Source organism: Engystomops pustulosus, chromosome 2, assembly GCF_040894005.1.
Source record: "Engystomops pustulosus chromosome 2, aEngPut4.maternal, whole genome shotgun sequence".
Taxonomy (NCBI): domain Eukaryota; kingdom Metazoa; phylum Chordata; class Amphibia; order Anura; family Leptodactylidae; genus Engystomops; species Engystomops pustulosus.
Window position 1 is genome coordinate 14,810,266 of NC_092412.1, and position 22,623 is coordinate 14,832,888.

General features: G+C 45.5%; 1 protein-coding gene across 5 annotated transcripts in view; it reads left to right on the forward strand.

Moving 5' to 3' along the window:
* Positions 1 to 4,067: 4,067 nt before the first annotated feature.
* ARAP1 (ArfGAP with RhoGAP domain, ankyrin repeat and PH domain 1) overlaps positions 4,068 to 22,623 on the forward strand; it is a 142,860-nt gene continuing 124,304 nt past the window's right edge. For 2 of the 5 annotated variants that reach the window (XM_072133782.1, XM_072133787.1), the window contains exon 1: positions 4,293 to 4,421. The gene's annotated coding sequence lies outside the window, so the exon portion shown is untranslated. Of the gene's footprint in view, positions 4,422 to 8,856; positions 9,033 to 22,623 lie in introns of those variants that run through there. The other 3 variants (XM_072133783.1, XM_072133786.1, XM_072133784.1) reach the window with 2 other exon arrangements.

The following is a 22,623-nucleotide window of genomic DNA, read 5'->3' on the forward strand; positions in this document are numbered from 1 at the left end:
CCAACTGTTGGGAGGCAGACAGAGCGGTTTCCACCAAGTCTTCAGGATGGACACTGAAGAGAGTGGCTACGGCTTGGTACTTTCTCAGATCCACTGGGGAGTCTCCCACATTTAGTAATCGAATGGGTACTTGTCCTCGGGATACGGTGACTAGGCTCCTGGCGGCTAGAATGGGCAGGTCTTCATCAGCTGGTAGAGGTTCTACTATCGCCTGGTAGTCTTGACCTTGGACGCCCATGCAGGCTCGACACCATACTAACGTCTCAGTCCCAGGTTGAAGGCGGACAGGTTGGGGATCCTTGATCCGGGCTCTGCAGATTTCTCCATTAGGGCCAGCAAACTTCTGTTGCGCCGCTAGAACCTGCATAGTCTCTTGAATTACCTTCCGGGAACCGTTGGGCACTGTTGGCAGGGAGTCGTGGAGAGCCTTCAGCACTTCAGGGTAGCAATTGCGGAGGACATTGGTACCCAGTACCAGGGAGAAGTTACCGTTTTCGGGCACACGTGTCACCACTACGCCCTGTCTGGTTAACTCAGTGTCTCCAATGGTTAGCGTGGGCTCCCAGTAGCCGCGGATGGGTACGGATTTTCCGTTCGTAGCAATAATATTTAAGTAAGCCTTTGGAGGCTGGACTAGGGATGCTTTTCCTCGGCATTTCTCGAAGGCAGCACTCCGGAGGGTGGTCACTTGAGAGCCGGTATCAATTAAGGCCGGTAGGGTAACTCCATTGATGGTTACATGAACCATGGGGCGAGTCCCCACGAACCTGGGCATCCAGTTAGCATCTCGGGGACTTACAAGTTCTTCCCTTGGAGGTCGTCCCTTAGCTCCAAGGGTTTGTCGTTTAACTGACGACAATCATTCTCTTCATGCCCATATTTATGGCAGTAGCTGCACCGCTGGCGGGGTTTCTTCTGACTCCAGGTGCTTAACGACTTCGCCTCTTTTGGGCGCTGCTTAGTCGGAGATTCACGAGGAGTAGCTGACCGTACCGGGTTCTCTGGAGGTTTCCTCCTCATAGCGGAGATAGTCACTTCCACCTGGGTCAACCGATCGAGGATTTTATGCAGGGTGTCCGCCAGATTAGAGACCTGTCCTGCTAAGTCAGCAACTTCCGTAGCCGCAGGAGTAGGTGATGTCGACTGCGTTGGATAGCAAGCTAGAGCAGATTCCTCCATTTTCACGGACTCAGGCTCTTTCTGCGGTCCAGTAGGCGGTCGGTCCCCTAATATGTCAATGGCAGTTTCCTTAAACTCAAGGAAGGAGGCCTGGGCATGTTGAGAAGAGATGATCTTTAGTTGACACCTTTGATTTCTATCAACAAGTCCATTAATAAATTGTTCCCTTAAGGTTTGATCAGAGGTTTCAGCGTCTTTGGGCTCCAGGCAGGTGATGGCCTTCCATGTCTCCTGTAGGGAGAGGGCAAAGTCTCGGAGGGACTCCTGGGGCTTCTGTCTTTTCCCGAAGAATTTCTGCTTCAACTCGGAGACAGTACACTTGTCAAAGGTGTTACGTAGCCTATCAAGAATCTGGACCACATTCTGACACTGTTCTCGGGGCCAAGACTTGACTTCCCGGAGAGCGGGTCCTTTCAACTGCCCGATGAGGATGCCCACTTTCTGTTCCTCTGTAAATGGGAGCAAGGCGAAGGTGGCTAACAACTTGTCCCTGAATTCAGGGAGAGTATGTGATTCTCCCTCGTAGTAGGGTAACCAGGGGGCCCCCAGATAGTAGGGCATAGTCAGAGGCATCATGGTGGGAGTCCCAGGGACACTAGCTGTAGCAGGGCTGAAGGGACTCTCTGGAGGACTTAACATGCTCCGGTACCCTGAGGAGGGACCAGGGGACGGGACTTGCGCCAGTCCCGTATCTTCGTCCTGGGCGGACATGACTGGCCTAGCTGAGGGAAGCCTGTAGGGTTACACAATGTCCGTTGCTATGGGCGATGGCTAGAATGGGACGTGGGCACTTTAAGACACAGTCACTATTCCCTGGGAGGTGAGCCAATAACCTAGCATCGGAAACAATCTCTACCCCCCTTTAACTTCCCCAGCGGTACTCACTCAGGATCAGCCGCGGTGACAGGACAGCTCCGGTACACGAAGGTCTCCGTTCCCGATGTCCGGCAGGCAGCAGGGCTCAGTGATGCTCCGCGGTGTTCTCCAGTCGCAGGACACGTGCGCCGGAACTCCGGATGAGGCGCACACTGCTGGCAGGCTTCAGGCGCGGCCTGCGCCGAAATCCAAGATGGCCGATTAACCCTCTTCGTTGCCGGCCGCACACGCTCCAGCTCCTCCTCCACGGTGCTTCGCGCCACTCGCGCAGGGGGCGGAGCCTAGTGACACCTCTGGAGTTCCCGCCAGTGAAGATTTGGCGGGCTTGAAATACTTGCTGCGCCACACGCCTCTGAGGTAAATGCTTCAGGCGCAGCAGTGCCGGATGTAGCAGAGCTGACACAGTTCTTGCAGGAATTAACCTCTTGAGTGCTGGAGCGGCGCTCGACAGCACATGGCAGCAGTATAAAGTTCAATGTAGAAACACACAAATACTTGGGCCTAAACCCGGATGGCAGCAGGGTTAGGCAGCACAGTCTTTTTCTTGATAAAGTACAGTCTTTAGTGCCAGGATAAGGCACAGAAGTATATATCCTGTGATTCGTGACGCCACTTGCAACATCCCCCACCGGGGCCTAGCCCTTTGAGGTGAGGCCTGGAGTCAGCCGGGGCCCGCAGTACCGGAGTGGCTGGCGGTTGCGGCCTAAGCACGCTATTGTCACGGTGCTTGGTACGGGGGGAACCGGAGGGCTGTCCTACAGCCTGGCAGGTCTCCAGCAGGGTGGTGTTGGCAAGAAAAGATGAGGGAGCGGCTGCTATAGCGGATCTCCCTGGGGCAACCCCTTAATGTCCCGAGTGTGAGTCTCTGGGTGATGGACAGGGTGCCGGTGATGAAGGCAGCCGTATTAGCAGGGACCAGACGGAGACAGAAGTTGAAGAAAACAACTTACAGTTCTTTATTTGAACCGCAGGAACCGCAGCAAACGTGCCTTTAACAGGTAGGTAGGGTGCTGAGATGTGAGTTGGAGGGAGCCTCAGGAGATAGTTCACCAGCCTGGATGTAGAGAGCAGGCTGGGAGGCAGCTGTGTCCTGGTAGGAAGCTTCAGCTTGTCCTGCAGGGCTTCAGGTATCACCTTTAAAGGTAAGATGATACCCCTTTTCCTCACTACACTAACTCTAGTCTAATGCTCCACTCTTCAGAGGCAGGGGCTAGGCTCTTCCTGCTCTGGTATGGGCTAGACAGAGACTTACTCACTCACTCACTGATTCTCCTAGGATTCCACACTAGAATAATCATCTAATGTTCTGATCTGAGCTGAGCTCAGACTAAACTGTTCTCCAGAACATTCCTGGCCAGAGGTCCTATTACCTTCCTTTGGTCAGGTGGTGGCTGCTCCTCCAATCACATCTCAGCTTACAGAGCACAGGATGTAACACATATCATTGGATAACAGCATCTGGCATTATACAAAATACTTAACTCCTGCCTTGCCAGGCAGGATTAACCACTGCAATTTCCCCTTTGATCCTATAAGGACCATGTAGTGTAATATGGTGTTACCTACAGGTGGGACGTATTCGCAAGCACTACCTCGCCATTGCATCGGCGAGGGTGTTGCATATACAGGATAGAAGTAGTAGTAGTGTTGTATTAGTGTAGGCTAGGTGTAGTAGTGTTGTAGGATAGGTGTAGTAGTACTGTAGCTAGAAACAGCACCACACAGACACTCACACGTCTCCCCTCAGCTGCAGGGGACCCAGGACTAGCGGTGACGTCATCGCACAGGTCCTGGAAGGTGAATGGCGGTGAGCACAGAGGGGGAGATTATCAGAAGTCTCTTAGAGCAGAGCTCAGCTTTCATTTCCCCACAGCTGTTTATGAAATGACAGCTGATCTCTGATTGGTTTCTATGGGCAACTTAAACAGTTCTACCTCAGAAACTTGATGATAAATCTCCTGCAGAGTGTCAGGAGCCGGCTCTGGGCTGCGCTGCCTGCATGCACCTGTCTGGGCTCATCCTGCGGAACCAGAGAGAAGTGAAAGCTCCTCAGTGGGACCTTCATAGTCCCTGCCCCCCGGGCCCCCTATAGATGATGGGGGTGATAATCCTCCTGTACTGTCTGCGCCAGGTGAGCTGCTCGTCACCGCCCCCTGTGGAGCTCCCAGGCAGCGCAGGTCCGGGGTGTAGTTACACATAGTTGCCGGCAGGTGGCGTTTACTGTCACATCCCGGAAAATGAGACTTTTTTTTTTTTTTTTTAAACTTCTATTCATTGAAAATGTTAAAAACAGAGAAGGAAGCGGCGACAACAACACGAGAGAGTGCGAGCTCTGCGGCCAAGCCTGCAGCCCCACAGCAACACAGGTCAGTGCAACCCATCCGAGTGTCAGCTCTGCAGCCCAGGCCTGCACTATACACAGGAGTATACTGGAGTATATAGAGAGGTCACTGCAGGACTGTATACAGGAGTATATAGAGGGGTCACTGCAGGACTGTATACAGGATTATATAGAGAGGTCACTGCAGGACTGTATACAGGAGTATATAGAGGGGTCACTGCAGGACTGTATACAGGAGTATATAGAGAGGTCACTGCAGGACTGTATACTGGAGTATATAGAGAGGTCACTGCAGGACTGTATACAGGAGTATATAGAGAGGTCACTGCAGGACTGTATACAGGAGTATATAGAGGGGTCACTGCAGGACTGTATACAGGAGTATATAGAGGGGTCACTGCAGGACTGTATACAGGAGTATATAGAGAGGTCACTGCAGGACTGTATACAGGAGTATATAGAGAGGTCACTGCAGGACTGTATACAGGATTATATAGAGAGGTCACTGCAGGACTGTATACAGGAGTATATAGAGGGGTCACTGCAGGACTGTATACAGGAGTATATAGAGGGGTCACTGCAGGACTGTATACAGGAGTATATAGAGAGGTCACTGCAGGACTGTATACAGGAGTATATAGAGAGGTCACTGCAGGACTGTATACAGGAGTATATAGAGAGGTCACTGCAGGACTGTATACAGGAGTATATAGAGAGGTCACTGCAGGACTGTATACAGGAGTATATAGAGGGGTCACTGCTGGACTGTATACAGGAGTATATAGAGGGGTCACTGCAGGACTGTATACAGGAGTATATAGAGGGGTCACTGCAGGACTGTATACAGGAGTATATAGAGAGGTCACTGCAGGACTGTATACAGGAGTATATAGAGGGGTCACTGCAGGACTGTATACAGGAGTATATAGAGGGGTCACTGCAGGACTGTATACAGGAGTATATAGAGGGGTCACTGCAGGACTGTATACAGGAGTATATAGAGGGGTCACTGCAGGACTGTATACAGGAGTATATAGAGGGGTCACTGCAGGACTGTATACAGGAGTATATAGAGGGGTCACTGCAGGACTGTATACAGGAGTATATAGAGGGGTCACTGCAGGACTGTATACAGGGGTATATAGAGGGGTCACTGCAGGACTGTATACAGGAGTATATAGAGAGGTCACTGCTGGACTGTATACAGGATTATATAGAGAGGTCACTGCAGGACTGTATACTGGAGTATATAGAGGGGTCACTGCAGGACTGTATACAGGAGTATATAGAGGGGTCACTGCAGGACTGTATACAGGAGTATATAGAGGGGTCACTGCAGGACTGTATACAGGAGTATATAGAGAGGTCACTGCAGGACTGTATACAGGAGTATATAGAGGGGTCACTGCAGGACTGTATACAGGAGTATATAGAGGGGTCACTGCAGGACTGTATACAGGAGTATATAGAGAGGTCACTGCAGGACTGTATACAGGAGTATATAGAGAGGTCACTGCAGGACTGTATACAGGAGTATATAGAGGGGTCACTGCTGGACTGTATACAGGAGTATATAGAGGGGTCACTGCAGGACTGTATACAGGAGTATATAGAGAGGTCACTGCTGGACTGTATACAGGAGTATATAGAGGGGTCACTGCAGGACTGTATACAGGAGTATATAGAGGGGTCACTGCAGGACTGTATACAGGAGTATATAGAGGGGTCACTGCAGGACTGTATACAGGAGTATATAGAGGGGTCACTGCAGGACTGTATACAGGAGTATATAGAGGGGTCACTGCAGGACTGTATACAGGATTATATAGAGAGGTCACTGCAGGACTGTATACAGGAGTATATAGAGGGGTCACTGCAGGACTGTATACAGGAGTATATAGAGGGGTCACTGCAGGACTGTATACAGGAGTATATAGAGAGGTCACTGCAGGACTGTATACAGGAGTATATAGAGAGGTCACTGCAGGACTGTATACAGGAGTATATAGAGGGGTCACTGCTGGACTGTATACAGGAGTATATAGAGGGGTCACTGCAGGACTGTATACAGGAGTATATAGAGGGGTCACTGCAGGACTGTATACAGGAGTATATAGAGAGGTCACTGCAGGACTGTATACTGGAGTATATAGAGAGGTCACTGCAGGACTGTATACAGGAGTATATAGAGGGGTCACTGCAGGACTGTATACTGGAGTATATAGAGAGGTCACTGCAGGACTGTATACAGGAGTATATAGAGAGGTCACTGCAGGACTGTATACAGGAGTATATAGAGGGGTCACTGCAGGACTGTATACAGGATTATATAGAGAGGTCACTGCAGGACTGTATACAGGAGTATATAGAGGGGTCACTGCAGGACTGTATACAGGAGTATATAGAGGGGTCACTGCAGGACTGTATACAGGAGTATATAGAGAGGTCACTGCAGGACTGTATACAGGAGTATATAGAGGGGTCACTGCAGGACTGTATACAGGGGTATATAGAAGGGTCACTGCAGGACTGTATACAGGATTATATAGAGAGGTCACTGCAGGACTGTATACAGGAGTATATAGAGGGGTCACTGCAGGACTGTATACAGGAGTATATAGAGGGGTCACTGCAGGACTGTATACAGGAGTATATAGAGAGGTCACTGCAGGACTGTATACAGGAGTATATAGAGGGGTCACTGCAGGACTGTATACAGGAGTATATAGAGGGGTCACTGCAGGACTGTATACAGGAGTATATAGAGGGGTCACTGCAGGACTGTATACAGGAGTATATAGAGGGGTCACTGCAGGACTGTATACAGGAGTATATAGAGGGGTCACTGCAGGACTGTATACAGGAGTATATAGAGGGGTCACTGCAGGACTGTATACAGGAGTATATAGAGGGGTCACTGCAGGACTGTATACAGGGGTATATAGAGGGGTCACTGCAGGACTGTATACAGGAGTATATAGAGAGGTCACTGCTGGACTGTATACAGGATTATATAGAGAGGTCACTGCAGGACTGTATACTGGAGTATATAGAGGGGTCACTGCAGGACTGTATACAGGAGTATATAGAGGGGTCACTGCAGGACTGTATACAGGAGTATATAGAGGGGTCACTGCAGGACTGTATACAGGAGTATATAGAGAGGTCACTGCAGGACTGTATACAGGAGTATATAGAGAGGTCACTGCAGGACTGTATACAGGAGTATATAGAGAGGTCACTGCTGCACTGTTGTCAATATTTAGTGGGGGGCACTGTGGCTGTCGGTGTATGGGGGGCACTGTGGCAGTCAGTGTATGGGGGGCACTGGGGCAGTTGGTGTATGGGGGGCACTGTGGCTGTCGGTGTATGGGGGGCACTGTGGCTGTCAGTGTATGGGGGGCACTGTGGCTGTCGGTGTATGGGGGGCACTGTGGCTGTCAGTGTATGGGGGGCTCTGTGGCTGTCAGTGTATGGGGGGCACTGTGGCTGTCAGTGTATGGGGGCACTGTGGCTGTCAGTGTATGGGGGCACTGTGGCTGTCGGTGTATGGGGGGCACTGTGGCTGTCAGTGTATGGGGGCACTGTGGCTGTCAGTGTATGGGGGGCACTGTGGCTGTCAGTGTATGGGGGGCACTGTGGCTGTCAGTGTATGGGGGCACTGTGGCTGTCAGTGTATGGGGGCACTGTGGCTGTCGGTGTATGGGGGGCACTGTGGCTGTCAGTGTATGGGGGGCACTGTGGCTGTCGGTGTATGGGGGGCACTGTGGCTGTCGGTGTATGGGGGGCACTGTGGCTGTCGGTGTATGGGGGGCACTGTGGCTGTCGGTGTATGGGGGGCACTGTGGCTGTCGGTGTATGGGGGGCACTGTGGCTGTCGGTGTATGGGGGGCACTGTGGCTGTCAGTGTATGGGGGGCACTGTGGCTGTCAGTGTATGGGGGCACTGTGGCTGTCAGTGTATGGGGGGCACTGCAGTCTCTGTTGGTTCCTAGGTCCTCAGATGTGCAGCACAGAGCACTGTATGGCAGGACTGGCACTGCCCTTCCCCCTACGCTGGCACTCTCTTGCTGCGGCGTGCCCGGGCAGCTCCGCCTTTACACCCACCTGCTGTAGGGCACAGCCTATGTGATCACTCTCTGATCCTAGAAAAGTTGGGTGACCCTCATATACATAGCTCTGTACTGGTGGTCACCCAGCTTTTCTAGGATCGGATGGATGTCATGCACCCTCTGCCTGTGTCGGTCTCCACTGTAGCCCTGGCATTATATTCATGAACCAGGAAGCTCTGGAGTGAATTGTGATGATAATAGATGCAGAGTGTGTGGCGCCATCTATAGGTGGGGAGTGTATATGCAGCTTGCACCTTGCACTTGCCATGTGTGTGTATCCCCCTGGGGGGCGCTGTGCTCCGCACTTGTGCCTATGCTAGCAGTAGTTCCTGCTTTGTTGGGTGCACAGGTCCTCCCAGCACCCGCTGTCTCCCCAGCGCACACGTCTCTGCTACACCTCATGACGCTTCCTTATCTGCTGTGTAAGCAATGAGGAAGTTCTCATTTAAGGGAAAGGCCATCATCACAGCTGGAGGGTGCGAGGGAGAGACGGGTGCCAGGCGCTGCCAGCCGGGTGCATGACAGGTAAGTCACTACAGGGGCCACACTACATGGTACATGGGGCCACACACCACAAATCTACCTCATGTGTAACGTGACTGATATCAGCCCCTCCTCTTATATCACTGCTGGAGTGTAATAAGATGTGATATCAGCCCCTCCTCTTATATCACTGCTGGACTGTAATAAGATGTGATATCAGCCCCTCCTCTTATATCACTGCTGGACTGTAATAAGATGTGATATCAGCTCCTCCTCTTATATCACTGCTGGACTGTAATAAGATGTCATATCAGCTCCTCCTCTTATATCACTGCTGGACTGTAATAAGATGTGATGATATCAGCCCCTCCTCTTATATCACTGCTGGAGTGTAATAAGATGTGATATCAGCCCCTCCTCTTATATCACTGCTGGACTGTAATAAGATGTGATATCAGCCCCTCCTCTTATATCACTGCTGGACTGTAATAAGATGTGATATCAGCTCCTCCTCTTATATCACTGCTGGACTGTAATAAGATGTGATATCAGCCCCTCCTCTTATATCACTGCTGGACTGTAATAAGATGTGATATCAGCCCCTCCTCTTATATCACTGCTGGACTGTAATAAGATGTGATATCAGCCCCTCCTCTTATATCACTGCTGGACTGTAATAAGATGTGATATCAGCCCCTCCTCTTATATCACTGCTGGACTGTAATAAGATGTGATATCATCTTTTCCTCTTATATCACTGCTGGACTGTAATAAGATGTGATATCAGCCCCTCCTCTTATATCACTGCTGGACTGTAATAAGATGTGATATCATCTTTTCCTCTTATATCACTGCTGGACTGTAATAAGATGTGATATCAGCCCCTCCTCTTATATCACTGCTGGACTGTAATAAGATGTGATATCAGCCCCTCCTCTTATATCACTGCTGGACTGTAATAAGATGTGATGATATCAGCTCCTCCTCTTATATCACTGCTGGACTGTAATAAGATGTGATGATATCAGCCCCTCCTCTTATATCACTGCTGGACTGTAATAAGATGTGATATCAGCTCCTCCTCTTATATCACTGCTGGACTGTAATAAGATGTGATATCAGCTCCTCCTCTTATATCACTGCTGGACTGTAATAAGATGTGATATCAGCCCCTCCTCTTATATCACTGCTGGACTGTAATAAGATGTGATATCAGCCCCTCCTCTTATATCACTGCTGGACTGTAATAAGATGTGATATCAGATCCTCCTCTTATATCACTGCTGGACTGTAATAAGATGTGATATCAGCCCCTCCTCTTATATCACTGCTGGACTGTAATAAGATGTGATATCGGCTCCTCCTCTTATATCACTGCTGGACTGTAATAAGATGTGATATCAGCTCCTCCTCTTATATCACTGCTGGACTGTAATAAGATGTGATATCAGCTCCTCCTCTTATATCACTGCTGGACTGTAATAAGATGTGATATCAGCCCCTCCTCTTATATCACTGCTGGAGTGTAATAAGATGTGATATCAGCCCCTCCTCTTATATCACTGCTGGACTGTAATAAGATGTGATATCAGCCCCTCCTCTTATATCACTGCTGGACTGTAATAAGATGTGATATCAGCCCCTCCTCTTATATCACTGCTGGACTGTAATAAGATGTGATATCAGCTCCTCCTCTTATATCACTGCTGGACTGTAATAAGATGTGATATCAGCTCCTCCTCTTATATCACTGCTGGACTGTAATAAGATGTGATATCAGCTCCTCCTCTTATATCACTGCTGGACTGTAATAAGATGTGATATCAGCCCCTCCTCTTATATCACTGCTGGACTGTAATAAGATGTGATGATATCAGCCCCTCCTCTTATATCACTGCTGGACTGTAATAAGATGTGATATCAGCTCCTCCTCTTATATCACTGCTGGACTGTAATAAGATGTGATATCAGCCCCTCCTCTTATATCACTGCTGGACTGTAATAAGATGTGATATCAGCCCCTCCTCTTATATCACTGCTGGACTGTAATAAGATGTGATATCAGCTCCTCCTCTTATATCACTGCTGGACTGTAATAAGATGTGATATCAGCTCCTCCTCTTATATCACTGCTGGACTGTAATAAGATGTGATATCAGCTCCTCCTCGTATATCACTGCTGGACTGTAATAAGATGTGATATCAGCTCCTCCTCTTATATCACTGCTGGACTGTAATAAGATGTGATATCAGCTCCTCCTCTTATATCACTGCTGGACTGTAATAAGATGTGATATCAGCCCCTCCTCTTATATCACTGCTGGACTGTAATAAGATGTGATATCAGCCCCTCCTCTTATATCACTGCTGGACTGTAATAAGATGTGATGATATCAGCCCCTCCTCTTATATCACTGCTGGAGTGTAATAAGATGTGATATCAGCTCCTCCTCTTATATCACTGCTGGACTGTAATAAGATGTGATGATATCAGCTCCTCCTCTTATATCACTGCTGGACTGTAATAAGATGTGATATCAGCTCCTCCTCTTATATCACTGCTGGACTGTAATAAGATGTGATATCAGCCCCTCCTCTTATATCACTGCTGGACTGTAATAAGATGTGATATCATCTCCTCCTCTTATATCACTGCTGGACTGTAATAAAATGTGATATCAGCCCCTCCTCTTATATCACTGCTGGACTGTAATAAGATGTGATATCGGCTCCTCCTCTTATATCACTGCTGGAGTGTAATAAGATGTGATATCAGCCCCTCCTCTTATATCACTGCTGGACTGTAATAAGATGTGCTATCAGCTCCTCCTCTTATATCACTGCTGGACTGTAATAAGATGTGATATCAGCCCCTCCTCTTATATCACTGCTGGACTGTAATAAGATGTGATGATATCAGCTCCTCCTCTTATATCACTGCTGGACTGTAATAAGATGTGATATCAGCTCCTCCTCTTATATCACTGCTGGACTGTAATAAGATGTGATATCAGCCCCTCCTCTTATATCACTGCTGGACTGTAATAAGATGTGATATCAGATCCTCCTCTTATATCACTGCTGGACTGTAATAAGATGTGATATCAGATCCTCCTCTTATATCACTGCTGGACTGTAATAAGATGTGATATCAGCCCCTCCTCTTATATCACTGCTGGAGTGTAATAAGATGTGATATCAGCCCCTCCTCTTATATCACTGCTGGACTGTAATAAAATGTGATATCAGCCCCTCCTCTTATATCACTGCTGGACTGTAATAAGATGTGATATCGGCTCCTCCTCTTATATCACTGCTGGAGTGTAATAAGATGTGATATCAGCCCCTCCTCTTATATCACTGCTGGAGTGTAATAAGATGTGATATCAGCCCCTCCTCTTATATCACTGCTGGACTGTAATAAGATGTGATATCAGCCCCTCCTCTTATATCACTGCTGGACTGTAATAAGATGTGATATCAGCCCCTCCTCTTATATCACTGCTGGACTGTAATAAGATGTGATATCAGCCCCTCCTCTTATATCACTGCTGGACTGTAATAAGATGAGATATCAGCTCCTCCTCTTATATCACTGCTGGACTGTAATAAGATGTGATATCAGCCCCTCCTCTTATATCACTGCTGGACTGTAATAAGATGTGATATCAGCCCCTCCTCTTATATCACTGCTGGACTGTAATAAGATGTGATATCAGCTCCTCCTCTTATATCACTGCTGGACTGTAATAAGATGTGATGATATCAGCTCCTCCTCTTATATCACTGCTGGACTGTAATAAGATGTGATATCAGCTCCTCCTCTTATATCACTGCTGGACTGTAATAAGATGTGATGATATCAGCTCCTCCTCTTATATCACTGCTGGACTGTAATAAGATGTGATATCAGCCCCTCCTCTTATATCACTGCTGGACTGTAATAAGATGTGATATCAGCTCCTCCTCTTATATCACTGCTGGACTGTAATAAGATGTGATATCAGCTCCTCCTCTTATATCACTGCTGGACTGTAATAAGATGTGATATCAGCCCCTCCTCTTATATCACTGCTGGACTGTAATAAGATGTGATATCAGCTCCTCCTCTTATATCACTGCTGGACTGTAATAAGATGTGATGATATCAGCTCCTCCTCTTATATCACTGCTGGACTGTAATAAGATGTGATATCAGCCGCTCCTCTTATGTCACTGCTGGACTGTAATAAGATGTGATATCAGCCCCTCCTCTTATATCACTGCTGGACTGTAATAAGATGTGATATCAGCTCCTCCTCTTATATCACTGCTGGAGTGTAATAAGATGTGATATCAGCTCCTCCTCTTATATCACTGCTGGACTGTAATAAGATGTGATATCAGCCCCTCCTCTTATGTCACTGCTGGACTGTAATAAGATGTGATATCAGCCCCTCCTCTTATATCACTGCTGGACTGTAATAAGATGTGATATCAGCTCCTCCTCTTATATCACTGCTGGACTGTAATAAGATGTGATATCAGCCCCTCCTCTTATATCACTGCTGGAGTGTAATAAGATGTGATATCAGCCCCTCCTCTTATATCACTGCTGGAGTGTAATAAGATGTGATATCAGCCCCTCCTCTTATATCACTGCTGGACTGTAATAAGATGTGATATCAGCCCCTCCTCTTATATCACTGCTGGACTGTAATAAGATGTGATATCAGCCCCTCCTCTTATATCACTGCTGGAGTGTAATAAGATGTGATATCAGCCCCTCCTCTTATATCACTGCTGGAGTGTAATAAGATGTGATATCAGCCCCTCCTCTTATATCACTGCTGGAGTGTAATAAGATGTGATATCAGCCCCTCCTCTTATATCACTGCTGGACTGTAATAAGATGTGATATCAGCCCCTCCTCTTATATCAGTGCTGGACTGTAATAAGATGTGATATTAGCCCCTCCTCTTATATCACTGCTGGACTGTAATAAGATGTGATATCAGCCCCTCCTCTTATATCACTGCTGGAGTGTAATAAGATGTGATATCAGCCCCTCCTCTTATATCACTGCTGGTCTGTAATAAGATGTGATATCAGCCCCTCCTCTTATATCACTGCTGGAGTGTAATAAGATGTGATATCAGCCCCTCCTCTTATATCACTGCTGGAGTGTAATAAGATGTGATATCAGCCCCTCCTCTTATATCACTGCTGGAGTGTAATAAGATGTGATATCAGCCCCTCCTCTTATATCACTGCTGGACTGTAATAAGATGTGATATCAGCCCCTCCTCTTATATCAGTGCTGGACTGTAATAAGATGTGATATTAGCCCCTCCTCTTATATCACTGCTGGACTGTAATAAGATGTGATATCAGCCCCTCCTCTTATATCACTGCTGGAGTGTAATAAGATGTGATATCAGCCCCTCCTCTTATATCACTGCTGGTCTGTAATAAGATGTGATATCAGCCCCTCCTCTTATATCACTGCTGGAGTGTAATAAGATGTGATGATATCAGCCCCTCCTCTTATATCACTGCTGGAGTGTAATAAGATGTGATGATATCAGCCCCTCCTCTTATATCACTGCTGGACTGTAATAAGATGTGATATCAGCTCCTCCTCTTATATCACTGCTGGACTGTAATAAGATGTGATATCAGCTCCTCCTCTTATATCACTGCTGGACTGTAATAAGATGTGATATCAGCCCCTCCTCTTATATCACTGCTGGACTGTAATAAGATGTGATATCAGCTCCTCCTCTTATATCACTGCTGGACTGTAATAAGATGTGATATCAGCCCCTCCTCTTATATCACTGCTGGACTGTAATAAGATGTGATATCAGCTCCTCCTCTTATATCACTGCTGGACTGTAATAAGATGTGATATCAGCCCCTCCTCTTATATCACTGCTGGACTGTAATAAGATGTGATATCAGCCCCTCCTCTTATATCACTGCTGGAGTGTAATAAGATGTGATATCAGCCCCTCCTCTTATATCACTGCTGGAGTGTAATAAGATGTGATATCAGCTCCTCCTCTTATATCACTGCTGGACTGTAATAAGATGTGATATCAGCCCCTCCTCTTATATCAGTGCTGGACTGTAATAAGATGTGATATTAGCCCCTCCTCTTATATCACTGCTGGACTGTAATAAGATGTGATGATATCAGCTCCTCCTCTTATATCACTGCTGGACTGTAATAAGATGTGATATCAGCCCCTCCTCTTATATCACTGCTGGACTGTAATAAGATGTGATATCAGCCCCTCCTCTTATATCACTGCTGGACTGTAATAAGATGTGATATCAGCCCCTCCTCTTATATCACTGCTGGAGTGTAATAAGATGTGATATCAGCTCCTCCTCTTATATCACTGCTGGACTGTAATAAGATGTGATATCAGCCCCTCCTCTTATATCACTGCTGGACTGTAATAAGATGTGATATCAGCCCCTCCTCTTATATCACTGCTGGAGTGTAATAAGATGTGATATCAGCTCCTCCTCTTATATCACTGCTGGACTGTAATAAGATGTGATATCAGCCCCTCCTCTTATATCACTGCTGGACTGTAATAAGATGTGATATCAGCTCCTCCTCTTATATCACTGCTGGACTGTAATAAGATGTGATATCAGCTCCTCCTCTTATATCACTGCTGGACTGTAATAAGATGTGATATCAGCCCCTCCTCTTATATCACTGCTGGACTGTAATAAGATGTGATATCAGCTCCTCCTCTTATATCACTGCTGGAGTGTAATAAGATGTGATATCAGCCCCTCCTCTTATATCACTGCTGGACTGTAATAAGATGTGATATCAGCTCCTCCTCTTATATCACTGCTGGAGTGTAATAAGATGTGATATCAGCCCCTCCTCTTATATCACTGCTGGACTGTAATAAGATGTGATATCAGCCCCTCCTCTTATATCACTGCTGGACTGTAATAAGATGTGATATCAGCTCCTCCTCTTATATCACTGCTGGAGTGTAATAAGATGTGATATCAGCTCCTCCTCTTATATCACTGCTGGAGTGTAATAAGATGTGATATCAGCTCCTCCTCTTATATCACTGCTGGACTGTAATAAGATGTGATATCAGCCCCTCCTCTTATATCAGTGCTGGACTGTAATAAGATGTGATATTAGCCCCTCCTCTTATATCACTGCTGGACTGTAATAAGATGTGATATCAGCCCCTCCTCTTATATCACTGGTGGAGTGTAATAAGATGTGATATCAGCTCCTCCTCTTATATCACTGCTGGACTGTAATAAGATGTGATATCAGCTCCTCCTCTTATATCACTGCTGGACTGTAATAAGATGTGATATCAGCCCCTCCTCTTATATCACTGCTGGAGTGTAATAAACCTCAGACTATGTAGTTACTGGCCCTTTAATGTGTGAGGATTATGGGAAGCGGTGGTGACTTCCTGTGATGGGGTTATGGGTTGCTCTGGGTTCCTGTCCCCTCCTCTGTGTGGGGGTCCGCTCCTGGGGGGGCTTTATACACTGATGCGCCTTGTCCTATAAATGCTGCTGTGGGGACTCCTGCCATCAGATGGAGCTCCAGTCCCATCCATTATAACCGGATATTATACTGCAGCCTTTGTGCTGTCAGACCAGTGGGACCTGATACTTCTCACAGCTGAGGGTTTGCTACATTGTTACATGCCTAGAACCTCTTCTGTAATCTATACAGATTGATACATTGCAACAAGTGATCAGCATAGAACATTTTTATTATATCTCACAGAACTTGATACAACAGTAACAAACCCTCAGCAATGAGAAGTATGAGACTAGGCAGGTTGTCAGTAAGAACCAATCAGTGATCAGCTTTCATTTATTGTTTCATTCACTGATAGTAAGCAGAGATCTTATAAATGCCTAGATGTAATACTTGTCTGCTGAGCTGTGTATCTAATCCTATCCTGTGTGATACTGTCTGCTGTGCTGTGTATCTAATCCTATCATGTGTGATACTGCCTGCTGAGCTGTGTATCTAATCCTATCCTGTGTGATACTGCCTGCTGAGCTGTGTATCTAATCCTCTCCTGTGTGATACTGTCTGCTGAGCAGTGTATCTCATCCCCTCCTGTGTGATACTGTCTGCTGAGCTGTGTATCTAATCCTATCCTGTGTGATACTGTCTGCTGGGCTGTGTATCTAATCCTATCCTGTGTGATACTGTCTGCTGAGCAGTGTATCTAATCCTATCCTGTGTGATACTTTCTGCTGAGCTGTGTATCTAATCCTATCATGTGTGATACTGCCTGCTGAGCTGTGTATCTAATCCTATCCTGTGTGATACTGCCTGCTGAACTGTATATCTAATCCTATCATGTGTGATACTGTCTGCTGAGCTGTGTATCTAATCCTATCCTGTGTGATACTGCCTGCTGAGCTGTGTATCTAATCCTATCCTGTGTGATACTGTCTGCTGTGCTGTGTATCTAATCCTATCCTGTGTGATACTGTCTGCTTAGTTGTGTATCTAATCCTATCCTGTGAGGTACTGTCTACTGAGCTGTGTATCTAATCCTGTGTGATACCCTGCGGTGCGGCGGGGCTTTGTATCTAATCCTGTGTGATACCCTGCAGTGCGGCGGGGCTGTGTATCTAATCCTGGGTGATGCCCTGCAGTGCGGCGGGGCTGTGTATCTAATCCTGGGTGATACCCTGCAGTGCGGCGGGGCTGTGGATCTAATCCTGGGTGACACCCTGCAGTGCGGCGGGGCTGTGTATCTAATCCTGTGTGATACCCTGCAGTGCGGCGGGGCTGTGTATCTAATCCTGTGTGACACCCTGCAGTGCGGCGGGGCTGTGTATCTAATCCTGGGTGATACCCTGCAGTGCGGCGGGGCTGTGGATCTAATCCTGGGTGATACCCTGCAGTGCGGCGGGGCTGTGTATCTAATCCTGTGTGATGTGCGGCGGGGCTGTGGATCTAATCCTGTGTGATACCCTGCGGTGCGGCGGGGCTGTGTATCTAATCCTGGGTGATACCCTGCGGTGCGGCGGGGCTGTGTATCTAATCCTGTGTGATGTGCGGCGGGGCTTTGTATCTAATCCTGGGTGATACCCTGCAGTGCGGCGGGGCTGTGTATCTAATCCTGGGTGATACCCTGCAGTGCGGCGGGGCTGTGTATCTAATCCTGGGTGATGCCCTGCAGTGCGGCGGGGCTGTGTATCTAATCCTGTGTGATACCCTGCAGTGCGGCGGGGCTGTGTATCTAATCCTGGGTGATACCCTGCGGTGCGGCGGGGCTGTGTATCTAATCCTGGGTGATGCCCTGCAGTGCGGCGGGGCTGTGTATCTAATCCTGTGTGATACCCTGCGGTGCGGCGGGGCTGTGTATCTAATCCTGTGTGATACCCTGCGGTGCGGCGGGGCTGTGTATCTAATCCTGTGTGATACCCTGCGGTGCGGCGGGGCTGTGTATCTAATCCTGTGTGATACCCTGCAGTGCGGCGGGGCTGTGTATCTAATCCTGTGTGATACCCTGCAGTGCGGCGGGGCTGTGTATCTAATCCTGTGTGATACCCTGCAGTGCGGCGGGGCTGTGTATCTAATCCTGTGTGATACCCTGCGGTGCGGCGGGGCTGTGTATCTAATCCTGTGTGATACCCTGCGGTGCGGCGGGGCTGTGTATCTAATCCTGTGTGATACCCTGCGGTGCGGCGGGGCTGTGTATCTAATCCTGTGTGATACCCTGCGGTGCGGCGGGGCTGTGTATCTAATCCTGTGTGATACCCTGCGGTGCGGCGGGGCTGTGTATCTAATCCTGTGTGATACCCTGCGGTGCGGCGGGGCTGTGTATCTAATCCTGTGTGATACCCTGCGGTGCGGCGGGGCTGTGTATCTAATCCTGTGTGATACCCTGCGGTGCGGCGGGGCTGTGTATCTAATCCTGTGTGATACCCTGCGGTGCGGCGGGGCTGTGTATCTAATCCTGTGTGATACCCTGCGGTGCGGCGGGGCTGTGTATCTAATCCTGTGTGATACCCTGCGGTGCGGCGGGGCTGTGTATCTAATCCTGTGTGATACCCTGCAGTGCGGCGGGGCTGTGTATCTAATCCTGTGTGATACCCTGCGGTGCGGCGGGGCTGTGTATCTAATCCTGGGTGATGCCCTGCAGTGCGGCGGGGCTGTGTATCTAATACTGTGTGATACCCTGCAGTGCGGCGGGGCTGTGTATCTAATCCTGGGTGATACCCTGCGCTGCGGCGGGGCTGTGTATCTAATCCTGGGTGATACCCTGCAGTGCGGCGGGGCTGTGTATCTAATACTGTGTGATACCCTGCAGTGCGGCGGGGCTGTGTATCTAATCCTGGGTGATACCCTGCGCTGCGGCGGGGCTGTGTATCTAATCCTGGGTGATACCCTGCGCTGCGGCGGGGCTGTGTATCTAATCCTGTGTGATACCCTGCGGTGCGGCGGGGCTGTGTATCTAATCCTGGGTGATACCCTGCAGTGCGGCGGGGCTGTGTATCTAATCCTGGGTGATACCCTGCAGTGCGGCGGGGCTGTGTATCTAATCCTGGGTGATACCCTGCAGTGCGGCGGGGCTGTGTATCTAATCCTGTGTGATACCCTGCGGTGCGGCGGGGCTGTGTACACATAACGGGGATTCCTCTTCCTCTCTTATCACATTTCCTGAGCGCTGGGTGAGATCCGGGCAGATGTCACAGTGTAATGTGCTGCAGGGGATGCGATGCTCTGCAGTCTCCCAGACACCGCGGTCACCACTGCTGCTGTACAGGGCGGAGGAGTCACACGTTTTCTTTCTTAATTAGTCACAACTTTGGCGGCTCCTGCAGAATAGAGGGGTCCGAGGTGTCACACCAGGGGCAGGAAGGGGTTAATGGGCCGGGTGTTTAGTGGCCAAACATGTATGTACCACGTGTATTATATATATATATATATATATACATGTATGTACCACGTGTATTATATATATATATATATACATGTATGTACCACGTGTATTAGATATATATATATATATACATGTATGTACCACGTGTATTAGATATATATATATACATGTATGTACCACGTGTATTAGATATATATATATACATGTATGTACCACGTGTATTAGATATATATACATGTATGTGCTGCGTGTATTATATATAAACATGTATGTACCACGTGTATTAGATATATATATATACATGTATGTACCACGTGTATTAGATATATATATATATACATGTATGTACCACGTGTATTAGATATATACATGTATCTACCACGTGTATTATATATATATATACATGTATGTACCACGTGTATTGTATATATATACATGTATGTACCACGTGTATTAGAGATATATATATACATGTATGTACCACGTGTATTAGATATATATATACATGTATGTACCACGTGTATTAGATATATATACATGTATGTACCACGTGTATTATATATATATATACATGTATGTACCACGTGTATTAGATATATATATACATGTATGTACCACGTGTATTAGATATATATATATATATATATACATGTATGTACCACGTGTATTAGATATATATATATACATGTATGTACCACGTGTATTAGATATATATATATACATGTATGTACCACGTGTATTAGATATATATACATGTATGTGCTGCGTGTATTATATATAAACATGCATCTACCACGTGTATTATATATATATATATATATATACATGTATGTACCACGTGTATTAGATATATACATGTATCTACCACGTGTATTATATATATATATATATACATGTATGGGCCGCGTGTATTATATATATATATATATATACATGTATGTACCACGTGTATTATATATATATACATGTATGTACCACGTGTATTATATATATATACATGTATGTACCACGTGTATTATATATATATATATATATATATATATACATGTATGTACCGCGTGTATTATATATATATATACATGTATGTACCACGTGTATTATATATATATACATGTATGTACCGCGTGTATTATATATATATATACATGTATGTACCACGTGTATTATATATATATACATGTATGTACCACGTGTATTATATATATATATATATATACATGTATGTACCACGTGTATTAGATATATACATGTATCTACCACGTGTATTATATATATATATATATACATGTATGGGCCGCGTGTATTTTATATATATATATATATACATGTATGTACCACGTGTATTATATATATATACATGTAGGTACCACGTGTATTATATATATATACATGTATGTACCATGTGTATTATATATATATATATATATATACATGTATGTACCACGTGTATTAGATATATACATGTATCTACCACGTGTATTATATATATATATATACATGTATGTACCACGTGTATTATATATATATACATGTATGTACCACGTGTATTATATATATATACATGTATGTACCACGTGTATTATATATATATATATATATACATGTATGTACCACGTGTATTATATATATATACATGTATGTACCACGTGTATTATATATATATATATACATGTATGTACCACGTGTATTATATATATATACATGTATGTACCACGTGTATTATATATATATACATGTATGTACCACGTGTATTATATATATATATACATGTATGTACCGCGTGTATTATATATATATACATGTATGTACCACGTGTATTATATATATATATATATATATATATATATATATATATGTACATACATGTATATATATATATATATATACATGTGTGTACCACGTGTATTATATATATATACATGTATGTACCACGTGTATTATATATATATACATGTATGTACCACGTGTATTATATATATATACATGTATGTACCGCGTGTATTATATATATATATACATGTATGTACCGCGTGTATTATATATATATATACATGTATGTACCACGTGTATTATATATATATATACATGTATGTACCGCGTGTATTATATATATATACATGTATGTACCGCGTGTATTATATATATATACATGTATGTACCACGTGTATCATATATATATACATGTATGTACCACGTGTATTATATATATATACATGTATGTACCGCGTGTATTATATATATATACATGTATGGGCCGCGTGTATTATATATATATACATGTATGTACCGCGTGTATTATATATATATACATGTATGTACCACGTGTATTATATATATATACATGTATGTACCGCGTGTATTATATATATATATATACATGTATGTACCGCGTGTATTATATATATATACATGTATGTACCACGTGTATTATATATATATACATGTATGTACCACGTGTATTATATATATATATATATATACATGTATGTACCACGTGTATTATATATATATACATGTATGTACCACGTGTATTATATATATATATATATATACATGTATGTACCACGTGTATTATATATATATACATGTATGTACCACGTGTATTATATATATATATATACATGTATGTACCACGTGTATTATATATATATACATGTATGTACCACGTGTATTATATATATATACATGTATGTACCACGTGTATTATATATATATACATGTATGTACCG